Source organism: Vicia villosa, unplaced genomic scaffold, assembly GCF_029867415.1.
Source record: "Vicia villosa cultivar HV-30 ecotype Madison, WI unplaced genomic scaffold, Vvil1.0 ctg.000015F_1_1_6_unsc, whole genome shotgun sequence".
NCBI lineage: Eukaryota > Viridiplantae > Streptophyta > Magnoliopsida > Fabales > Fabaceae > Vicia > Vicia villosa.
The window spans coordinates 90122-99102 of NW_026704949.1; the positions used below are offsets into that span (position 1 = coordinate 90122).

General features: G+C 30.4%; 1 long non-coding RNA gene across 8 annotated transcripts; it reads right to left on the reverse strand.

The window, feature by feature from the left end:
* Nucleotides 1-1104: 1104 nt before the first annotated feature.
* LOC131621963 (uncharacterized) lies at nt 1105-7681 on the reverse strand. Of its 8 annotated transcripts, none has more exons than XR_009289714.1 (17): nt 7204-7680; nt 6972-7095; nt 6589-6707; nt 6160-6496; nt 5781-6069; nt 5668-5693; nt 5202-5519; nt 4962-5113; nt 4368-4457; nt 3915-3985; nt 3582-3696; nt 3400-3505; nt 3139-3272; nt 2901-3024; nt 2364-2436; nt 2201-2283; nt 1111-1891 (listed from the first exon to the last, which is right to left on the reverse strand). It is a non-coding gene; the product is annotated as an uncharacterized LOC131621963 (long non-coding RNA). The 8 variants fall into 8 exon arrangements; XR_009289713.1 differs by having other exon boundaries at nt 1112-1891; nt 5668-5686; XR_009289719.1 differs by having other exon boundaries at nt 1105-1891; nt 5668-6069; nt 6160-6408; nt 7204-7681.
* Nucleotides 7682-8981: the final 1300 nt, after the last annotated feature.

Below are 8981 nucleotides of genomic sequence, written 5' to 3' on the forward strand. Positions count from 1 at the left end.
TGAGAAAGTGTGAAGAATGGTGGAGAAATGGGGTATTATTTATAGAAGAGACAGATACAAGGAGGAGCCATATGAGATGGCTCCTCCTCCTAAAAGATGAAGGGAGGCGCCATTTGACATGGCTTGTTGTACTTAGTGTGCCATGTCAAACGGCGCCGAGGTGTAAAAAAAAGGGGTCACGCCATTTGAGATGGTACCTTCGTGTCTACATATTCTGAAACCTAGTTATTTGCGTAATTTTTTCCGAAACGTGGTTATTTGCGTAATTTTTTTTTAATACATGGTTATTTAAAAAAAAATTCTAATAAGAGTTATAAAAGTTTTTATATACTCTAAAGAATAACAAAAGTATTAATATAAATATGAATTAATATATATTTGGGAGTTACCAAATATTAATTAATATAATTATGAATTATATTATATAAATACGATTAATGAAGGATACTCCACAGTTTTTTTTTTTGAAATAATACTCCACCATTTTAACAAAATTAATTTAGTAATAAAGAAAATTGATTTGGAGTTAGTGTAGAACTAGTGTCTTACCCGTGCGTTCGCACGGGTACCCGTCGTTTTCGCGCATTGTGATTGAGAAAAATAAAAGATATTAATAAAAGATTAAACTTTGGTTAAAATCGAAAAAGTTATAAAATAGTAATATTAAAAAATAAATGGATTATTTATAGAAAGGCCCATACAACCAATAAAATAAATTGTACGATTAATAAAAAATATCATACAATACATATACAATGAGAAATTTATGGAAAAAAATAGATACAAATTAAGAATTCATTTTTATAAAAAAAAAACAATATTATTATTTTTAAAATTTATAAAAAGGCTCGATTTCATAAACCAAATATACTCCTACAAGTTTTAACATTTTATTGTTTGCAATGATTTCTAAAATAAAATATAAGAGTAAAATAAAAAAATATATATAAAAATTAAATACATTGAAACATTCTTCTTTAACATTAATTTTCTTATAAATTTATTTATATAAGAGTATATTTATTTAATCTTCAACCGATGTATTAATTGAATTTAATAATCTAAATTGTCGATAGACAGTTTAATGACTTTAATCTATGATATCATCTCAAAACTACTAATTAGTAGTTCTTTAAAAAAATATGTGCTCATTGTTTGGTTGAGATAGTCATCATTATGTCATTAACTATCCATGGATGAATGCCATTAAATATAAACTATGATATTAAATGTGTACATTTTTAGACCAATTTAATTAAGACAAATTTTTAGACCAATTTAATTAAGACAAATAAGGTGGCTAAAGTTATCCAATATTTTTCGTTGGGTTATGAAATTGTCCCCCTAAACAAAACCATATATTGCTTTACATTCAAACTAATATTAGTATATTGCTTTACATTTAAACTAATATTGATTGCTTCGTGCATAGAAAACTTAAACTGATAGTACACTGCATATCAAACCGTACAAAATTAACCGACTACAATATTAGCAGATTTGGTCTACTCATCTATTAATGTATAAATGAATACATGATTAAATAATCGCAACACTATAGAAACACTTAAATCATCAATCAGAACAATAATTTGAATAAAGAAAATTACATGTTTCAATTCAACCACACACCTCTTAAAAAAAACAAAAACAGACAGTCACACACAAAGCAAAAATCACTCTTTATTTATAAGATACTCATAGTGAAGTGAAGTAGAGTAGTTTTCTGACAAGAAGACAATTCCACCGCAAACCATGGCCCTAATCCACAATGAATTTTCTTTCTTTAATTTATTCTACAGATAGTACTGGTTTTTTCTTTTCAAGCAGCCGGTGACTGTGTAATTGAAGCTATCATTCCTAATGCAACACAAGGTTGGTGAGTAGGTACCTATATCAAGCATCAACAACCAAACAAATCATAAATTAATTAATGAACTCTACTCACTCACTCAATCACAGAACAAAATCAAACATAGTTAGAACAAATCAGATCAACCTATCATAATAAAACACACTGTGATGTTATTGGTTATATTAAAAAACACCTCAAGTATCATATGATTAAACGTAAAGAAAAATCATGTTTGTAAAATCAAGTTGAAATAGAAGACACATGCAGGACTAACAGATTAGGAATTTAAATTCCTACAATTAACAGCCAATAGAAACTTGTACAGACTGAGAATGGATCACTAACCTGGAACATCTTCAAAAACTTGACGCTTGTACCCTTTGCACCAGTAAAACAAAACGCTACCAAAAAAAATTTATGTGAAGAACCTGCCAAGTAAAAGAAAATTAGTTTTCTACCCGTTGCTTTTTACTTGTGGGTAGGTGGAGGGTTAGGGAAAAAATGTAACCTTCATTTGCATTATCAGATAAGCAAAGATGCTGATAACCCACACCACAATTCAACATATTTCCAATGAAACTCTGATAAGAAACATAGTGAAACAAATTTCAACTGAGACATATGCAATCTAACTTATGAAAATGAAAAAATCACATGAACCTTCAGTTGTAATGTTATCAATGACCATTAGAATCATATACTACTATTTGATTAGGTTGGTAACAGTAATTTTTGTATACAATTATGAAGTTACGTAGATGCAGGTCAGGGATAGAAAGTCATTAAACTGAGCTTTAAATAAATAATCAATATAAAACTAATTTACCATACATACCTGTACTTAGAAACATTGAATAACTGCTTTGGAAACTACAATCCTTATTAGAAACAACTTTATATCATAGAAATTTAAACCCAAGCAAGCAGCAGCCATATTTCCATATTTATAAAATTGTTTTCAGATCAAGGCAAACTGAGATATCTTTTTACCTCAACAACAAATACCAAAGGTCATTTAAATAAGAATGCATGAAGAGATACTTACACCGGGAGTCTCGAGACCGACCTTCTTGCATTGTTAAAGTTTTAGCTTCAGATTGTTTGGGACAGATTGTTGTTAGTAATCTGGGGAATGCCTCTCAACAATCAACAAACACAACTAATCCAATCTGACCCGCATACACACATTAAACCAACTTAAGTCATTCATCACATTCAATGTCCAAATAGTGATGCGCATATTAACTTGATGCTAAATTGTAAACAATCATCAAATTTCTCACCTAAATTCAAATCCAAGCTATGTCACAGCTGCCATGTTTTGCAACTACATTCCCACCTGTCAATATTGATTAACTCAGTCGAGTCACCACAAACTTCGTATGTACTTCCGACCAATAATAAGCATGAAATGAACCTTCAAATTTTTCAGCGATCGAATATAATTACATCAACCATACAAAACAAATGTTTTAAACAATGGCATATAAAATCCAAAAGTCATAGAACTTAAGGCAAATGAGGCCCAAAGAATTTGCAACAACCTGTGATCATTCTGGCTGTCTCAATAACTGAACTTGGTAATCCTGCCTCTTCGGCTAAGAGAGGCCCATAATGGGGGATATGCTTCGGTCCTTCCTTAAGTTGAAACTAATTAAAGAAAAATATTAGTTTGAAGATAGTAATCTGATGCAAGAGAAAAAGGATAGAGAATTAGAGATACCACCTTGAACTCCAAATGGTTGCTTTTTAATTCGACATGAAAGTGATGAATTTTCACGTTATGATAGATTGTTGCTAATTCCGATATATTCTCCATATGAGTGGCAAATATGGTATACCTGAAGGAAGATGATAAATATGGCTAAGAAGACCGGAAGGTTAATCATATAAATATGTTCCTTTGATGAGAAAACCTTTTGCAGTCACCAACTGTCTTGCAATAAACAATTCAATACCAAAGCACTGATGCAAACTTTAGCCCCAAATTTTCAAGTGTTTTAATGTCTGCTTTGATAAGTAAAAGTAAAATAAACTAAACTCAAGCCAGAATTCTTACAGGTTAATTCCAAACTTTACCACAATCTAAACCTGCATAAAACACCTCAGTTTCTCCTCCCATTTATAAGCCTGCACAACAAAAATTAAACACATCAGATGTCGACTGTTTCAAGGATTGTGCTAATAGCATGTGAGCAACCAACTACAGCCAGAGTACCTGGATTGAAAAGAATTAAAGCTATTATTATCAAAACTTCTCGAAAAGGTGGAAAACCTAACGGCAAAGGGCAATTAACCCTTCGTATTAGTCGTCTATATCGTTGGAATCTAAGATTTATACAACATAGAAGCGAATTGTAAGTAAGTGCGCCTATGAACCGTTAGCTTAATTGGAGAAATCCAAATTGAAACGAACCGCCACCATGACATTCAAAGCATAAACGAAATCAAAATACTACAAAAAGGTTAGTGCCATGAATGAAACATACCGACAGTGCAGTTTACAGTTTACCTGATGTACGGTACGGAAACAAAGAACCCCAGTCACTGATAGTTCAAGCCTTTTAAGAATAGTTTGCAACTTCTATGAGGAACATTCCATCTATAGGAAGAGGTCAATATTAGAGACCAAACTATAGCATTTAATACATAAGGTAAACAATAATCAGTATGTTATAGAAAAAACATGAAAGGGTGACAAAAGGAAATGGCAGTGATATAGAGTGAATGGAAGAAAAAGGGGCAGCAACATTAATTCGTTGTTATAGAAATATTTGTGCATCAGTTTAAATCATGAATTTGATTGGTGAAAAACAAACTAATTAAAAAAAACACATGTGATCTAATAAATCCGAACACATTTATACTATAAGCAAGATATTAATAAATACATACACCCTACACCAATTTCTATCTTATTTGTCAACAAATACAAGTTTTGACAAATACTACAACTTGAATTTAAAATATAAATTTTACAAAATATATGACATGAGTCTGTTTGTATGTAAGAAACTATACTGATAAAGAGGTTGAGTTTTATGAAGTCTATAAGGAAATTCATTCAGCAAGAATGAAAGAGTAATGCTCATAACTACAAAATTACCTTTTTCATCCTAAATGATATCACAGTGAGCACATTGAATCATGTCAAATGATAATGATGGATACGGAAGCTGTCTTACAACGAAGTTGCCAATCATGGCAGGAAGGCCTCTCTCAAGAGACAATTGAACTTGCTGCCAGTTGTCTCATATCCTGCAACACAAACCGCCATTATGTTAAGTTACAACAATTAAGCTCCAAAGCTACCAAATACACAATTAATGTCCAGTGTTGTTCGAACCTGTTATATTATGAGCTAAATATATCAGTCACGTATTGAATCGGAGACCACAGGACCGACAATGTTCATAGTCTTAAGGAAAATATTAAGAATTTCGTTGGGACAGAAGGTGATATTCTTAGCATTTCCCTTGCTGCATGAAGCCTTATGATTCCTAATATTGTCCTTGCATGCATCTCCCATGTTTGAATTGGACATTTTATCTGGTACTTCGATAAAAACTGATGGAGAAACATTATCTCCCTTATCAATGCAAGCCAGTGGTTGCGTCCTGTAGAACTTGTGAGCTCTGGAAACTCCAGCACAACTCCCTCTGATCTGGAAGTCAAACAACAATATACAACATATATTGTGCAAATCTCATCATTACATAATAACTTAGTGTACATATATTTAATATAACAATAAAAAGAGATATGGATATAACATAAACTGCTATGCTATAATAATAGTGTAGTGTACTTACAAATCAGATGATTCAGTCACTATACCCTTGTCAGATGAAGTTTAAGTCAGAAATTTGCCATTCATTCATAATTAAGATAAAATAGATGACATTTTGGTTCTAAAATTACTTACATTTTTATCAATAAATATCAGCTCCAAGTAATCAATTGCGGTTGCGACGCACCAATATGGCCAACAGCAACAGGGTTCATCAGCATTGAATTTGACCACTGCGACGCACCAATATGGCCAATAGCAACAGGGTTCATCAGCATTGAATTTGACCACTGCGACATTAGTCCCTAAATATTCAGCGGCCTCTGTGTTGAAATCCCCAATTCTCTCTCGATTGCAAGTTCCCTCCTCACTTCTTCCTCCAATTCCATCCTCCGCAAAAAATGATCGCAAATCGAATCACAATCTGAAATACAAATAATCAACAAAACAACAACTCTGTAATAGATAATCGAACAAAAGAGGAATTCGAAAAATGTGTGAATACTTGCCTTACCGGATTCGTCGACGGAAATGATAGAACAATAGTAAAACTCCACAGTTGCTGCAGAACTCAACCACCATCAGTGTGAGTGGCAACAGCAAATGTCCATGCCTCCGTTCCAGTCATCGTAAATTCGTGATCACCGACCATTCTCGACAAACCGCTTGTCCTTCCACTTGTCAGCAATAAATAACAAACTTTTCTATATTCCAATCACCGTCACATCATCTCAGCAGCCATATACATCAAGCTAACTGGTGTCTAAATTCAAAAACAAAGCCCATGATGAGGTGTCGTAATTTGCAAGGAAGGCAGCACAAGCACCAAAGCTTGTCTTGTAAAGATGTACCTACGATTACATTAACAAATAAAATCAAATGAATGTTCAACATATTAGTAAATTGGCTTTTTTTATAAGAACCACCTCGGCATTGTCTTTACCTCAAGGTTTTTTCCAGGCCATGACACTGTCGGATCCACGGACACTAAAGCTGATTCGCATTGCTTTATTTCTCTATGTAAATTTCTTAGAAGCCCCCATTTTGGCTCATTTGTAAGTCCTGATATAATGGTAGAGTTGAACAAACAAACATCAATATATTTAACTATCCCCATTCGAAGCATGTAAACGATTTAAACCTTAATACTGCATATCGTATTCATCGATAGGAGCATCGTAGTCATAGCTTGTGGCCACAATACTTAAAACTATATACCATTTGGTTCTGAGTTGTGTCTTTAGTAAAATGATACACGTGGATTAGATGATCAAATGAAGAAAATAGAAAGAAGCAAATAATTCAAGACAAACAACACAAACTGACCTTGGTTCCTTCAAACCGACCAATGTGCTCAATCATAGTAAGGGCATCAGCCATTATCTGGACGGGATGCTTGTAGTCTGTCAAACCATTGATCCTCAATGGATCTCTTATACATCTGCAGATACTAACAAATTCCAAAACAAACATACACTAAACAAAACTCAAAAATTTTAATGAAAAAAATTTAAAAAAATTAACGTCAAAATCCATAAAAACTATTGATGAAAAGAACCTGTTCCGGTCATCGAACATGTGCTTTGGAAGCGAATTCTTCGCTGGGAAGAACATAATCTTCTTCTTCGTTAGCAATATTTTCACCGAGAATTACAACATTCAAATGAGGAATTTTATCAGCACCAGATGGAAGAATCTTCATCGATTCCAAATGGCTTTAAGTAATTGTTAGTTCAATGGTTCGAAGCCATCAAATTCGTTCTTCCATTTCCACAATTAATGTTACAGAGAAGAGAAGCAGAAGAAGAACAAAATCACAATAGGGATCGATTGAAGAAGAAAAGGGTTAGAATTTGGGGAAATTTTGTTACCCGTGCGAGAGAGAAAGGATGAGAAAGGATGGTTGGATATGAAGATTGAAACGTGATTGTAACCGCTGATGAATGGTTGTGAACGATAAAATTGGATTGAATGAAATAAAGGAAATAGAAAATTGGAAGAAGAAACACTGTAACTGTCAAAGCTGATGTGGATTATTGTGGGAAGAGATGCTGATGTGGATAGCCTAAGAAAGTCTCAAATGGTAGACTTTTCTTATATGATAGATAGTTGAAAATAGAGTAAATGTAAAATTGTGTAAAATTGATTATAGGTAGATTTCTAATATGAGGGTATGAATTAATGATGGTTGAATTCTGTTTTCATAAAATTGATAATGGTAGCATTTGGTATAAGCACCATTTTTTTTTTTTGAGATTGTACTCCACAGTTTTTAAAAAATATATTTAATAATTAAAAAATTGACTTGAAGTTAATGTGGAGAATTTGAAAAAAAATATATAAAAAATTGATTTTTAAAACTCATAATTCATTTATTTCATTTATTTACTAATTATTAACTAAATTACTCACAATCTTTTATTTTTTAGTTTAAATAAAATATTATTAATCATTTATAACAATAGTTTGAATTTTTTTAACAATTTAATAAAATATAAAGTCATAATGAATATATTTTCATTTTTAAATCTAAAATAAATTAAATAATAAGGGCTTTTAATATTATTATTCCTAGCTCAACTATTATACATAAAATTAATAACAATTGTTTTATTTTATTTTTAATAAGATGTAGTGATTTGTTGTCATTATATTTATTATAATTAATCCAAAAATTATAATATTAATTAATTAATGATTGAAAATATGAATGAAATAAGTAAGATATATAATTTCTGGTTACAATATTAAAAATTTAATAATATTAGAATTAGATATTTTTATAAAATTAATTTATTAATGATTGAAAAAATGAATGAAATAAGTAAGGTTTGGATATTAAAAAAATTTGATTTTTAATACACATAATTTCTTTTATTTCATTTATTTATCAATTATTAACTAAATTGCTTACAATAATTTTATCTTTTAATTTAAATAAAATATTATTAATCATTTATATTAATAGTTTGAATTTTTTTAACAAATTAATAAAATATAAACTTATAATAAATTTATTTTTATTTTAAAATCTAAAATAAATTAAATAATAAGGATTTTTAATATTATTATTCCTAGCTCAACTATTATATATAAAATAAATAAAAATTACTAGATTTTTTTCTTTTAATAATATGTAGTGATTTGTTGTCATTAAATTTATTATAATTAATTCAAAAATTATAATATTAATTAATTAATAATTGAAAAAATGAATGAAATAAGTAAGTTTTTTAAGGACTTTTAATATTATTATTCCTAGCCCAACTATTATATATAAAATTAATAAGAATTATTTGATATTTTCTGTTAATAATATGTAGTGATTGGTTGTCA